This window comes from Corythoichthys intestinalis, chromosome 7 (assembly GCF_030265065.1).
Source record: "Corythoichthys intestinalis isolate RoL2023-P3 chromosome 7, ASM3026506v1, whole genome shotgun sequence".
In the NCBI taxonomy this organism is placed as follows: domain Eukaryota; kingdom Metazoa; phylum Chordata; class Actinopteri; order Syngnathiformes; family Syngnathidae; genus Corythoichthys; species Corythoichthys intestinalis.
Genome location: NC_080401.1, coordinates 53,570,691 through 53,586,323, shown reverse-complemented (window position 1 = coordinate 53,586,323; position 15,633 = coordinate 53,570,691). Strand labels below are relative to the sequence as shown.

Sequence of the window (15,633 nt, the reverse complement as noted above, 5' to 3'; positions counted from 1 at the left end):
AAATATATGTAAAACTTTCGCCAAGAATGGGGTTCATGGGACGACTCCACATAAGAAGCCACTGCTGTCTAAAGAAACGTTGCTCATTTAATGTTTGCAAAAAGGCACTTGGACACTACACAGAAGTTTCGGCAAAATATTTTGTGGACTGATGAAACCGAAGTTGAATTGTTTGGGAGTAACACACAACGTCATGTGTGGAGGAAAATTGAACAGCTCACCGACATCAACACCTCATCCCCACCATGAAGCATGGTGGAGGGAGCATCATGATTTGGGGCTGTTTTGCTGCCTCAGGGCCTGGACAACTTGTATCATTCATGGTAGAATTAATTCAAAAGTTTATCAGGATGTTTTGCAGGAAAACCTGAGGCCATCTGTCATAAAGTTGAAGCTAAAAAGAGGATGGATGCTGCAACAAGACAATGATCCAAAACACAGAAGTAAATCAACTTCAGAATGGTTTCAGAAGAACAAAATACACATTCTGGAGTGGCCAAGTCAAAGTCCTGACTTGAACCCCATTGATATCTGTGGATTGACCTAAAGACAGCGATTCATGCCAGACATCCCAGGGATCTGACTGAACTACAGCAGTTTTGTGAGAAGAATGTGCCAGACTGATCTGCAGCTACAGGAAGCGCCTGGTTAAAGTTATTGCTGCCAAATGGGGGGACCACAAAATATTAAATGGGCTGGTTCACTTACTTATGTTTCCCCTTTCTGACATTGTTTGCATACTATCCTCATTAAAATATAAAAACCTATAAATGTTTTGGTGATTTAGTTAAAGCAGACAGTGTTTTTTCATCTGTGTGATTTTGACAAAGATCAGCTCACACATTTGATGATGATTTTATGCAGAAATGGGAGAAATTCCAAAAGGTTCAGATACTTTTTCATACCACTGTATCATTTAAAAAGGTGTCACTGTTTAAAACATAAAAAGGAACCAACAAGTTGCTACCAAAATATTCCATAAGAATAGTGTCAACATGAACTCACGGGCTGCCATTGACGGCGTTAGACATCCAATTCATTTTGACTGGATTGGACATCTAGTACTATCAATGGCACTGAAACCAGAGCATTCAGTCTTTTGTAGGCCTTTACAGGTCACTTTTGTTCATTTTAAGGCATGTACAGGTTAATTCATGTTTATTTTGAGTCACTTCCTGTTCATTTGGAAACATTCTTACGGGGACTTCCTTTTCAGTAACCCAATATCACCAGGAAATGACGTGAAATGCCCCAAAATGAACTCATTGCCCGGCATTAGCGACCACTGATGGCCATAGCTGTCCAATCCGTTTGAAGTGGGACGGATGGCAGCGAATGAACATTCGGCAACCAATTTTTTTTCACGATGAGTTTCTGGCGATTGAATTTTTGAGCAACTGAATTTTTTGGCAATCAATTTTTTTTGCAACCGAATTTTTGGGCAACTAAATTTTTTGTAACCTCCCATTTCAAATGGTTTGGATGTCTACTAGTGATAAACATATTCCAATTCACAGCAGAAGGATAAAAAGAGCTTGTTTTTTTGTTTGTTAGTGGTATTTTAAAAGGATTTCTTGACCAATGTATCAATAATTGTTGTGTCGCCATATCGTGAGATCATCGTTATCGCGAGCCGTGTATCGCAAATCGTATCGTATCGTGAAGGCTCATTGGCACTTCTCTCCATTGTTTCAAAAATGTGGGGAGAATTATTTCATATTTTCAATTGGTAAAAATTGACACATTTTCACAGGTGAGTAAATTAACCTCAACTGCACTTTCATGGCCAAAATATGTTGTCCAAATCATTTGAACAACAAACTTTGGCCATTTGAATCCAATCCGACTTTTGTTGCGTAGATTCTATTGTTGTCAAGAATGGACAAACAAACAATACAAGCAAATCAAACTAAGCAATTTCTTTATGATATAACATTTAGCACCCATCTCTTTTTTCACAGTTTGGCTAAGAGTGTTGTTTTCATTCGGTCGCTTGCCAGGAACAGAAATGATGTACCCAAAATTGGCTCATTTGACCTGTACCATAACAACAGTTAAAATTGAAAGTCAAGTCAGACCAAAAGTACACTGTAAAGGAAAAAAACTGCCTCAGCATCATTACTTTTTACAAGCTAGTGTTCCCCGTGGATACTGGAAGCATATATTTAAGAAGGACACATGAGCAAACACAAAGCCCAGCCTTTTCTTGCCAAAGTGTATCACTGCAGCAGGCCGGTCCTGCGTGCTAGCTGAGCATCACCAATGTAGCTAATAAGCCTAAAACTGCTGTTTCTATTACTAATGCTGTTGACGAACTAATTAAAAACAACTCCTCGTTTACGTGTTGTCACTTATAAAAGCTGTAAAAAAAAAAAAAAAAATTAGTTCATGAAAAACAAGTTGTCCAGGTCCTTGAGGAGCAAAGCATCCCCAGAACATCACCCTACCACCACCATGCGTGATTAAATTGTATGATAAAATGAGTCCTCAAGTTCTTTTTTTTTAGAACCTCACAAAACAATTTCCTCCTGACAGCACAATATCTGATTATTTTCATGGATTATTGGCTAATAACATCAGTGAGCTCTCGTCAAGTTGAAAAAAAATTTTGTTTATTGATTTGCGCAGCCGGAACAAACATGCTAAACGAGTACTGTTTTCATAACCTCCTGGTGAGGCTGCAGACGACATCCGGTGGCGTTACGCGAACATCAAGAAGGTCCATAAAAAGATTTGTAACTTGAAAGGGAAAGAGCAGCCCCCTAATGAATTTGAGGTTGGGGTGAAGGTGATTATGGAGAAGGACCACGTGCTGTTTTACACGTCCTGTCTGTGTAAAGATCTGACAAGGCAAATTAGGAGATAAAGTAGGGCTATGTGCTGGTTCAAACTTCAAGGAGAGGGTTTTAAATGGTCCAACGTACAGTCATGTGAAATAATTAGGACACCCTATGGAAGCATGTGTGTTTTCTAACATATTTAGTTATATGGATATTTAATATCAATTTTAACAGTCTTGAGGGATTCAGGTAATAGAACTAAACAATTAAAACTGAAAGAAAAAAGATTGTTTTATAACTTTCTGTAAAATGTAATTCATCATTACCCAGTGTTTTGAAGGAGACTTGCCTTATTTAAAACTCATATTTAGTTTGATGTGCCTCTGACTGTTGAAGTGAGAGAAAACATCATGGTGAGATCAAAGGAGCTGTCTAAGGCCTTCAGAAAGAAAATATTGTAGACGCTTATGAATCTGGTAAGGGATTTCAAAAGATCTCAAAAGAATATAAAATCAGCCATTCTACTGTCCGGATAATAGTCTACAAGTGGCGGACATTCAAAACAATTGCCAACATGCCCAGGTCTGGCCGTCCAAGCAAGTTCACTCCGAGAGCAGGCCGCAAGATGCTAACAGATGTCTCCAATAACCCTAAAATGTCATCAGGGGACCTGTGAAAGTGCATGCCTCTACAATCAGAAAGAGACTTCACAAGTTTAACCTTAATAGGAGGTGTGCAAGGAGGAAACCTTTGCTCTCCAAGAAGAACATGAAGGCCAGACTGAAGTTTGCCAGAGTAGACAAAGACCAGAACTTCTGGAATAATGTTCTTAGGACACATGAATCTAAAATTGAATTATTTGGACCCCAGAAAAACCCAAAACAGCATTTCGGAAAAGAACCTCATACCAACTGTGAAGCAAGGAGGTCGTAGTGTTATTGTTTGGGGATGCTTTGCTGCAGCAGGACCTGGACAGTTCACCATCATAAAATCCACCATGAATTCTATCGTGTATCAAAGGGTGCTTGAGGAACATGTGAAATCATCCGTGAAAAAAGCTGAAGCCTGGAACATGACAATGGCCCAAAACATACCAGTAAATCCACCAAGGACTGGCAGCAAAGGAAGAAATTATCGGGTAGTCGATAATGTTGGCCGATTAAAACATTTTAAAATGATATTGCATAATATCGATATTGGTGTTTCATTATCGGTTTTGGGCCAATAAGCATGTTGCTTTCAAAATTAATGTACAAGGGCTGGTCGCAGCTTAGCACCAATTCTCCATATTTTTCCCAGAATGTTTACAGTGATCCCTCGCTACTTCACGCCCTCATTCAATCGCAGATTTTTTTTCAATTGAAAAAATATAAATAAATGCAGTTTTTTATAGAGATTTCCCGGTCCGATCACGTAATCCCTCACTTTCGCTCCTGCCGCTTTTCTTGGTCAGGGAGTGCACTGGAGTTGCTTATTAAAGTTAAAGATGATTGACAGACAGTTAAGGTTTGATCTTGCCAGAGACACTTGTAAGCCGAAACTTCAAAGCGCCGCATGCGCCAACATCGTTTAACTTGTTAAACAGTTGCTGTGGCAACTCATTTTAAGTGAGAAGCTTGAGTGGATTTGAATGGAGTCACTCAATTAAGCAATTAATAAAGAGCATTTTTCTACTTTTTTTTTTTTTTTTAATGGATTGGGTGTCTACTTTTTCTCTTGTTTAAAAATAATTTGGTGGGACAGTGACATGTTTAAAACTTTATCATAATCATTACATTTAAAGTGCTTAAAAATCGTTTATTAAAATATACATACAGAAGTTTTTTTTTAACATTATACTTTGGGGAAAAAAAAGGGAAAAAACGTGCTGAATAAATACATTGAACACAAAAAATATTTTTTGGGGGGGCGCTACTTCGCGGTTTTTCACTTATCGCGCGCGGGTTCTGGTCCCCATTAACCGCGAAAAACGAGGGTTCACTGTATTTGAAAAACCTTTATTTGTTTATTTGTTATATTTATCATTATTAAAGCATCCAGTTGGGTATCACAATACGATTAGATATCTGTTACATATCGATATCGGATTTTTGGAGATGGACAATATTGGGATATCGGTTATCGGGTAAATGGTCATTATCGGGCAACTCTAGTTCTTATATAGTAGTATTTTTCCACAGAACGAAGAATTGCTTTTGTACAATACTATTTTTATTTACTAAAACACTAGAACAAAACCTATAGTTATTCAGTACAGTTTCTTTACAAAAAACACAAAAAACCCACCATTTTTTTCCAAACTTTCAAACAACAAAACGTGCTTATGTCATACAATTTTTTTTCTACCATCCATCCATCCATCCATTATCTTCCGCTTATTCCGTGGTCGGGTCGCGGGTTTTTCTACCAAAACGAACAAAAAAAATATACAGCTCAAATTTCTTTCTTTTTTTTCTCTGCAAAACATAAAATGGAAAAATGTTGACAGAATGAATTTCTTTACTAAAATGTCTGTTTTTAAAGAATTGTCATAGATTATTTTTGCATTGGCCGTGATACTGAGAAACATACTGTGGTGTTACACTGCTATCTGCTGGCCATTAGCTACATTAGCTTACTTGACTCGCTTCTTTACGTCTTCCCAGTTTCACCAGAAGAGGGAAGTGTCGACTTAAATCAGGCAAGGCGGTTTGGAGGCTTCATACGGTATAACACTCAATACTTTCATGTTTTACTGTTATTGCTTGTTTTGAATCTACATGAGCTTAATGTAGTCGAATGGCCTCTTCGACGTCGCCATTTTCACCTTTGTCTCAATACGTCGTGATTTGATCCATGAAGAAGAATTAGAAGAAGCAAAAAAATACTTTGTAAGTATTTAAAATTATAAAGAAAGTATGTGGCGATGTTATTGGTGAAGAACGTCGAGTTATGATAAGAAGTATAATTAATAAAACACAAAATTGGCGTCATCCATTAATTTTACGTCAGGTGTACATCAGGGAAACCCGGAAGTATGGTAGGTTTTAATTAGCCTGGGAATAAGAAAATGATTAGGGCAAAAAGTAATAAATATTGATGATAGAAGTTAATTTTTGCAAATCAGAGAAAGGGACTTACATATAAATGCACAGCTTTAGCCTGGATAAAGGCTACCAAATGTTAAAAGTTTCATGACATTGTTTCTTTACCGCTGATTCTCATGTTTATGGACACTCATTCTCATGTTTATGGACACTCATCTCTGCTTTGAGAACCAGATCGAGGGAGATTATCAGTGGTCTTGTATTTCTTCCATTTTCTAATAATTGCTCCCCCAGTTGATTTCTCTACACCAAGCGTTTTACCTATTGCAGATTCAGTCTTCCCAGCCTGGTGCAGGTCTACATAAGTACTGTATTTGTTTATTATGACAATAAATCCTCAAGATGGCATTTACATTATTAACATTCTTTCTGTGAGAGGGATCCACGGATAGAAAGACTTGTAATTCTTAAAGGATTATTGTGACTTTGTATATTGTGACTCAATATTGCCATCTAGTGTATTTGTTGAGCTTTCAGTAAATGATACTGTAGCCATTTAACTGTTCTGCCCAAATGCATGATGGGAAGTGCAACCATGAGTGTGTAAAGTGGCACCAATTGATATATCTTCTCTGCGTTGGGAAATAACATAGGGTGTTAAGAAAAAGATCAACTAGTACTTTTCTTCCCCACATTGCTTCCCACAATATTTCTAATTGTTGAGAGAGGGATTGTAAGGCTTTAGCCAATTAAAAAAAAGCTCTATAGGCTGCCAAAATTCACTCTATTCATTGTACGCTGCCTTTTAGCTCTGTATATAGGTAAAACGGCGCCATTATAGATTGAACGCGACATTGCGTGAGTGGGTCGTGCAGCGCATGCGTTGATTGCGTTAAATACTTTAACGTGATTAATTTTTAAAAAATTAATTACCGCCGTTAACGCGATAAATTTGATAACCCTACTTTAGGCCAAAACTAAAGACTCTGGATGAGTGTAAGACATTTTGTCTGTAACGTTAATACAATTAGAAAACGATTTAATTAAAAAAATATCTATATAAAAAAAGCATGTCCGATATTTTTTTGCCAATTCCGATACTTTGAAAATGACGTGATCGGACCCGATCGATTGGGACGTCGATCGATCGGGACATCTTTAGTTATAATCATTTGTTTCGGATGTACTGTAATTATTTTCTGTATAAAAATTAATTTGGTGTTCAAAAAGTCTTTTTTCAAACTTGAGTCTTGAAAAACAAGGGGTCGTCTTATAATCAGGGCCGTCTTATATTCTGGCCAATACGGTAATAAATTGTTTAAAGGCATTGTTCAGCCCCTAATAGGAAACATTTTCCTATTTATTTTTCATTCTTATTTGTTTTTTTATTTACGTTTTCTTTAAAAAATAAGTGAACCAATGTTCATTTGCCCCTACCAGTTAAAATGGACGTCTAGCACCGTCAATGGCACTGTAAGAGGAACATCCTCACAGTTTACATGAATTTAACGCCTATCGCAGGCAGTGAGTTAAAATACTTTCCATTTCGTAACATGTCGCCTATTTACTGTATTACACTCATCCTGTTGTTTTCCTATCACTCCGACATTTTCCACATATTTACATGTGAAACAATTCTTTCCATGTATGTCCAGCAGGCCTTGAAGTGGAATTCCATCCAGCGATGTTTTCAAAGTGTCACAGGAAGTAGAGGAAGGAGAACACTTCATCCTGGGCATCACTGGGTGATTTATTTTTATTTTTTTCACCTCACGCACACTCAGGCTGTCACGTCCAGCTACAGAAGGCATTTTAATGATGGATGTCTTTCTTAAGTGCTCATGACTCACTCGTTAGATATACAGTTTTGTATTTTAGGAGGAGACGTATTGCGTTAAGCATCCAGAGGAATTTTGTCCGATTGAGTCAGAGTCATGAGTCATAATAGCACACAAGTGGATGCTGCAGCAATGTGTGAAAGTGTGTAGATTTGTGTGTGTGTTCATTGGGTTGTTTATTTACTCTAAAAACAGGATGCAAAGTCTGATTGTAGGAAGCAGCTTTAGAAGCGAGTGGTACAACATTAACTCCTTGATGCCTGAAGTTACATTTAACAAATACACAAAGTACTGGAGGAATAAATAAGTAAGTAAAATTTAGTATTTTTATAGTAATACTAAAATTATGTTGAAAAAATACAGCTTAAAAAAATGAAAATTCTGAATTTGAAAAAGCATTAAAGATTTAAATTTAGAATAATAAGAATTATAAGAAGATACACTTAAACTCGATACGATCCACCTCGATATGCCAAGGTCACGATACAATATTTAAAAAATGTAATTAAAACTTATTTTTGTATTAGTTGCACATACAGTGCAGACTACTGTAGCAAGCGGTCACCAGTGTTGTTAATCTTACTGAAAAAAAGTAATTAATTATAGTTACAAATTACTTCTCCCAAAAAGTAATCGCGTTAGTAACTCAATTACCTGAATGTAAGAGTAATTAATTACTTGGCAAAGTAATTGGTGATAATTACTTTTTTTTTTTCCCCTCAAAAAAAAAAAAAAAAAAAAAAACATTGGCCACACTATGTAAAGTTTTTTGTGAAGGTTTTTGGTACAATTGGCCCGAGCCCAATTCTTTACCCTAATTTACCCTTTACCCTGAATCAACTGTTAAAAGTTGTTAAAATTGCTCCCATTATTGCATTAGTTCCCTTCTCTCTACTTTCGACATATGAAAGTTTTAAAACTGTGTCATCATTTAAAGATAGATTCAAGTCAAGATTTTGCCGATTTAGAAGTATTTTAGATTAAAAGTTACTTAGGTTCGCTAGGAAGGTTCTCTACAACAGAGCCGTAATAAAAGGTCTACTGCTTTAAGATGGCGGCTGTTTACTAACGCATCTAGTGCCGTGTCTGTCATTTTGCATCTAGTTATATCTATATACAGTACATGTGATATCTACCATGTCTACCATATCTACCATGACATGCAGACGTAGTTTGTACGCTATCGGCTACAACAGGTATTATTGGAGCTACCTAGCATCGCGTTTGCTCGGCGTCACAACTTTCTTGCCTCCTCCCCACTCCTGCTCTGCTCTGTCGTCTCGGTGAGTCCGCCTCCCTCAGACTTTTCGACCAATATAATAACGCATAGTAACGCATGCCTTTCCGTCCTCAGCAACGGTAACGGCGTTGCCAAGATGAGAAAAGTAATTAATTAGATTACCCACTACTGAAAAAAATAACGCCGTTAGTAACGCCGTTATATTGTAACGCCGTGATTAACAACACTGGCGGTCACAAAATGCAATGAACCATGAACATTTGAACCAATTGACAGCAAAGCTTCATTGCTTCAAGAGACTTCATTTGGCCATCACGGCTCAATGTAATCCCTCACAACCCTTGGGAAAGACACACAATCTTCTGCCACCTGGTGTCAACACAACTGTCGTAAGACTGTCATAAGTATGACGTGACACTATCTTTGGCATTACTGAATGCTTATGACTGATGTCATTAAGTGTCATCCGGCAAATTATGTCACTAACTCGATTTATGTCCAGCTCGGATCTTTTATATCCATTCAAAAGTGAGATAATTTGCCGGATAACACTAAATGATATCTGTTATTGTTATATCTGGTATCTGTTATATCTGTTACGCTCATGACAGTGTTATGTCATAATTGTGATTGTCTAATGACAATCTTATGACGCAACTGTAAAAAAAAAAGTGTTACCAAATACCATATTAGCAATTAATGAAACAACTGGAACGGTAACTGAAGAAATAATTAGCACAGAAGTTTAATTTTAACTGTTATTTACATATGTAGTGCTGCAATGCATGCTAGGAGGCATGTTGGACAATGACAGTGTTAAAAGCTAGTGGCAGCAGAGGTTGACTGTCTCCCCCAAGGGAGCAGTGATGACCAAATGAAGCCTCTTGAAGCAATGAAGCTTTGAACCAATTGGTTTCAAAGCTTCATTGCTTCAAGAAGCTTCATTTGGTCATGGTGGTTCATTTGGTCTTATGACAGTCGTATGATGCTGCTGTCAAATAAAGTGTTACCGGTTAATATTTTTTGGTGTAACTATCCCATAATACATTGAGGACAGATGCGGCCTTTAGTCCAGTGCGGCTTATCTGGGAACAAATGTTGTTTTCGTGTCAAATTTGGTGGGTGGCGGCTTACGGTCAAGTGCGCCATATAGTGCGAAAATTACGGTACATCATGATATCAGTTAGCTTTGCAATTGGAAGAGTGAGAGCCAGTTTTTGCATGTCCTAATTTCCTAAACTTCAAGAAAGCACATTTATCAAGTTTCCTTGGTCGTGACTTATGTGTCTCAGTCCACCGAACAGCATGCTAACACTATGCCAGACGGACGTGCTCAGTCTGCCACAAAACGCTTACTGCCGCCAGGAACGCACCCGCCCAGGAGGGTTCAGAATCGGCACCTTTCAAGTCCAATTTCTGGAGGCTGCGGGGTGTAAGAACATTTTGGAAGAAGTTTGCATACTAGTTAGAAGGCAGCATATTTTATTTCTGCCTCTTACTAATAAATGTATAATATTTAAAAAAAACAAAACATTAGCATAATGTTTAAGTGGTACTGAAAAAACTAAAACTGGTCTTGAAAGTCCTTAAAAAGTGCTTGAATGTGGACATTAAAAGATATACAGACCCTGTATACACTGTAAAAAGAAAAACCTGCATCTTACTTATAAAAAATAAGGCAAGCGATTGCATTGGTCTTTTTAAGTTGAGTAAACTTCAAGCCTTTTTTAGGTAGAATGAAAATGATTTTAATACTTTACATGAGCTCATAAAAATTAAGTTGAGTTAAAACAATACTACTGATAATGCCTAGTTGGATCAATCAAGAAAATTAAGTTTATCCAACTAGGGATTTGCAGTGGTATTGGTTTAAATCAACTGGATTTTTATGCGTTTAATGAACTCAATTTTCTTGATTGGGCCAACTAGGCATTATCAGTAGTATTGGTTTAACTCAATTTTTTTGAGCTCATGTAAAGTAATACAATAATTTTCAATATACTTAAATAGGCCTTAATTGAGATTCATGTACTTCTGGTTATTCGCCAGAAGTACATTCATCTCAATTAAACAATTCTACTGTAAAATTTATCATTAAAGAGAACGTAAGTGATGGTAAAATATTCATTTATTTTGTTTTTTAGTTCTTTATTCAGATAATACATTTTTTATGGTGTTTAGTTCATATAAGCAGCCTGGAGCTTCATTACTCCGAGAGAATTTAACTGTTTTGTTTTCTGACAGATGAGATCGCTTTCGTTCTCTGTAAAGCACACCAAAACATTGAAATAGACTATACAGTGAAAAGCAACGATTTTAAATGAAGAACAAGCTGAAAAGACATTTCAAATATTTATTTTTATATTTTTATTCTTATTTTTTATTAATTTTTTTCCTGGCATAGATATAGCCATAATGTACAAAATTTAGCATAACAAAGATGGCACAGCGATAAAAGACAGTCGACCGACCGAGCAACCAAGCGAGGGCACGCACACACTGGAAACTGTTTAGTGGCTCAGCTGCGTTGCCACAACACTTATTTCATAAAAGTTTTGCTTTGTCTTAAACATGGCCAAAAATGTCCTAACTTGAACACAGCAAAACAAAGAGAAGTCAGTGCAGTCCTCTCAAAACACTCTGCCAACTACCATGGCAATCAATGTAAAAACAACAAAAGCAAATCTCACACTCTCAATGTGGCTGAAAATGTACAGAAAAAAATCTCAAAACTGAAAATAAAATTTTAACTCAGCTTGTTCAGCAAATTAGTGTACTTTGGTGATGGTTTGGGAGGCATGACATTCATGGCAAGAAAGAGCTGCTGAAAGACTTCATATGTGTGCACCAGTTTTGCAGGATATTTCAGCTCAAGAGCATAGATCAGTCCAAACAGAAGACAGCATGCCTTTGCCAAGTTGGGCAAACCTCTGATGACTGGGTATCAGTCAATGACGATGCCGGCAGTATCAGCACTGCATGCACCTAATTTTCAAGTCCCATTTGGTAGAGACAAAGAAGAAAGTAGTTTGGTGAGTGAGGTAGTACAGATCAAATAGATAAGTAGCTTTAAGCCGAACACATACATTATGGTCATTTATAAGGTCCTCTTCATGGCCCCCAATGTACTCAATCAAGCATCTCAGGACCGCTTCCCTTCTCTTATCAACAGAGACAGTTGTGTCCTATGAAAAAGAAGGGAAGGATATGGTAGAAGAGAAGGGGTGAGAGGAGATGAGAATAGTGGAGATGAGAAAAGAGGAGATGAGGAAACAGTAAAGGAGCGGAGAGGAGAGTACTTGTAGAAGAGGGGAGTGGACATGAGATTACATGAGAGGAAAGGTGTTTGAATGTAATGAAAAATATTTAATGTAAGATTATTTTTTCCCCTCTTACCTGGATGCGTTGCAGCATCCGTGACTTGATCCTTTGGCCCACAGCTCTTCTTTTTGCATGGAACAGTGACAACATCTTTGGTGTGTGTTCGGTATGTCATTAATTGGGCGGAACTCCTTACTGATCTGTAAGCAGAAGCATGCCATCTTTATCACATACTGAAGGGGGTAGGAGTATTTTGTTATTGAAGATACATGCTTGAGTTGTAGGCAAAATTTAGTTTTAGCCCATACATCAAATTAACATACATGATGACCTCTAATCAAGAAGTAAAGGGACATAGTCACCATGTTTGTATTTTTGAGTATAAAAAGTAATGAATTATTACCTTACTCTCCTTACCTTAGTCTTAAGAACATATGCCAACATTTCCACAAACACCGTTTAAGGGGATTCTCACATTATTATCAGTCATTGGGGCAATATTTTCTTGTTGGCAGAACATCACTACATCTTTTACAAGTCCAGCTCGCTTAACCTAGAACATCATGTTAAGAATCAAAAGGTCACAAAAAACAGGAATTACACAATGGATTCATCATCATAATCATCATATTCTCAGAAAATTGTCAACTTCTGTAGGCCTACTACGCCTGCCAAAAATAAGTGTAAGGGTGATATTGGCTAAATACTCTGGCTGAACACTTTTATACTCATTATACATTAAAAAAAAAAATCCCCCCCCCCCCCTAAAATTTTCTCCTCGGATCTATACATTTCACGCAGGTCACCCTTTTTGAGTTCAAAATGGCGAATTTCGCCAAAAGGTGAGAGATTTTCATGCCGGACAAATAAATCACCACTAAACTTTATCTAAGAAATCTTCTGTGTCAACCTTCGGACTCTTCTTTACAATGGAAAGGCTGCAGCCCCACTTGTCTGCCTTTCTCCCCCCGCCCTCACAGTGCACTGGTGTAATGTGTCGTATATCACCGCAAAGCTCTGTTTCTCAGCTTTAAGAATCCATTTGAATTATGTTGATAGAGGAAAAAAAACACGTTTGTTGGTTAACTCGTAGCAGTTAGCTTACATTTACCATGTGTGACGGCAGGTATAGCTAAAGTGCGATTAGCTAATGTTAACTGAAAAAACGGGACCTCTAAAGCAAACATTGCAAGTCACAATAGTTTTAGCACAACTAATCACTCAGATATATTAGTGGAACTTACCGTTTTTTTTTCCTGAAGGAAATTTGCTCTGTAGGGAACATGCCAAAGGACGTGTATTGTCTGAGTCTGCCTCCTCTGCCGCCTTTGCTGCCAAGCTTCATGGATAGTCACTAACCTCAACTCAATTTTTTCGTTTAAGGACTACTATGAATTTTCCAAGTAAACTCAAATTTATAATGTTTCATGTACACAACAGTCACGTGGAAAAAAATACTCAAATATAATGTGTCAGTAGCACTTACAATAAATTCTTATATATATAATTTTGCATTTCAAGTAGAGGCAAATAATTTTGATCCTTTTTATGACAAAACAAATAAAATAAGGTAAATCACAAGCATTTGAAATATACTAAATCTACATTGTGGATGTAGCACTTTTAACAGTGTATGTATGTGTGTATGTTAAATAATAATTCAGGCATCATTGGGTTAACTGTTGATTCCACGTGTATTGTGTGCAAGCGCGCACCAGCGCCGGTTTAATCCTCTTGACCAGCACAGACGAGTTTTACACATGACCGGCTTCGACTTGATCTCGCACACACGCGCGCAAAAAACGCGCACACACTCTAGGCAGAGTCTTATTTCAGCAGAAGTGTTACACATTGATCATGTGCGTGCATGATGGTTTGGCCTTTGTACACTTTGTGTCACTGAGTTGCCTCCTTTTAGGTAAACTTGTTGTAGTACAATGTGTCTGCTACTTTCACAGATTTTGCCAGATAAGTTTTTTTAGAAATATCATGAAATCTTGCTAATATTTTTCACATTCCCCAAATTATCACAGTTTTCAATATTTCATATTTTTTAAAGACAGTATTACCAAATTATTTCGAAGGGAAAAAAATAACTGTAACATTTTAAACCCTAGATTTTTCTGAAATAACACTTTTTTTCTTTTGTGCATTTCTCAACCAGTTTAAACCAGTTAATGTAATTACACTTTTTAAGTGAACTGTTGTCATTATTTAGCACTTTTTTATGACAACTTTCCCAAATTGCGGATAAAAATTCACACATTTATCCAAGTAAAATTCCCATATTTTGTGTACTAAACTGTGTTTACCTGATTTAAAACCAATTGAGCTTGAAATATTTCAGGTATTTTAGGACAAAAAAATGTGTATGACAGTCTCAAAGTGCCCTTAGTTTCACATTACAATTTCCTATTTGTTAAATATATATTTTATATTATACCCCCAAAAATGGAAATGAAACATTGTAGTCCTCATGATTCCATAATTTAATAAAAAGTATTATTCATTTCTATTCTTTAATTGAAGAAACAAAAAGGAAACTAAAATGAGAAAATATTTCTATTCTATTCTATTATTGTTGTTGTTATTATTATTATTATTATTAATATCTATTATTTTGTACTTTTTAAAAATGCTCCCCCAAAAAAACACCAAAAATCAGAAAGAAATCTGTAAGTATTTTCATTATTTATTAAAAACTATTTATTTTATTTACTGTAATTTTCGGACTATAAGGAGCACCCACCAAATTTAACACAAAAACCCTCCTGGGTGGGTGCGTTCCTGGCGGCAGTGAGCGTTTTGTGGCAGGCTCTGAGCACGTCCAATAGCACGGGTGCTGGGATAGTGTTAGCATGCTGTTCGGTGGACTGAGACACATAAGTCACGGCCAAGGAAACCTTGATAAATGTGCTTTCTTGAAGTTTAGGAAATTAGTATACGCAAAAACTGGCTCTCATTCCTCCAATTGCAAAGCTAAATGATATCTTGATGTACCGTAATTTTCGCACTATAAGGCGCATCTGAGTATAAGCCGCCACCCATCAAATTTGACATGAAAGCGACATTTGTTCATTGATAAGGTGCACTGGACTATAGGCTGAAGCTGACCTCACTGTATTATGGGATATTTACACCAAAAGATATTAACCGGTAACACTTTATTTGACAGTGGCAAGATTAGACTGTCATAAGACCAAATGAACCACCATGAAGCTTTGAACTAATTGGCTGCAAAGCTTCATTGCTTCAATTAAGAAACTTCATTTGGCCATCACTGCTAACTTGGGGCAGACAGTCAACTTCTGCTGCCATTTGCTGTCAACACTTTTGTTGTCCAACATGCTTCCTAGCATGCATTGCAGCACTACAGATGTAAATAACAATCAAAATTCATGTTCTGGTCTAATTATTTCTTCAGGTAC

General features: G+C 36.9%; 1 protein-coding gene across 2 annotated transcripts in view; it reads left to right on the top strand.

The window, feature by feature from the left end:
* Nucleotides 1-5,427: 5,427 nt before the first annotated feature.
* rgl1 (ral guanine nucleotide dissociation stimulator-like 1) overlaps nt 5,428-15,633 on the top strand; it is a 92,834-nt gene continuing 82,628 nt past the window's right edge. Inside the window, exons 1-2 of one of the 2 annotated variants that reach the window (XM_057840990.1) lie at nt 5,428-5,486; nt 7,465-7,551. The gene's annotated coding sequence lies outside the window, so the exon portion shown is untranslated. Of the gene's footprint in view, nt 5,487-5,514; nt 5,651-7,461; nt 7,552-15,633 lie in introns of those variants that run through there. The other variant, XM_057840991.1, reaches the window with a different exon arrangement.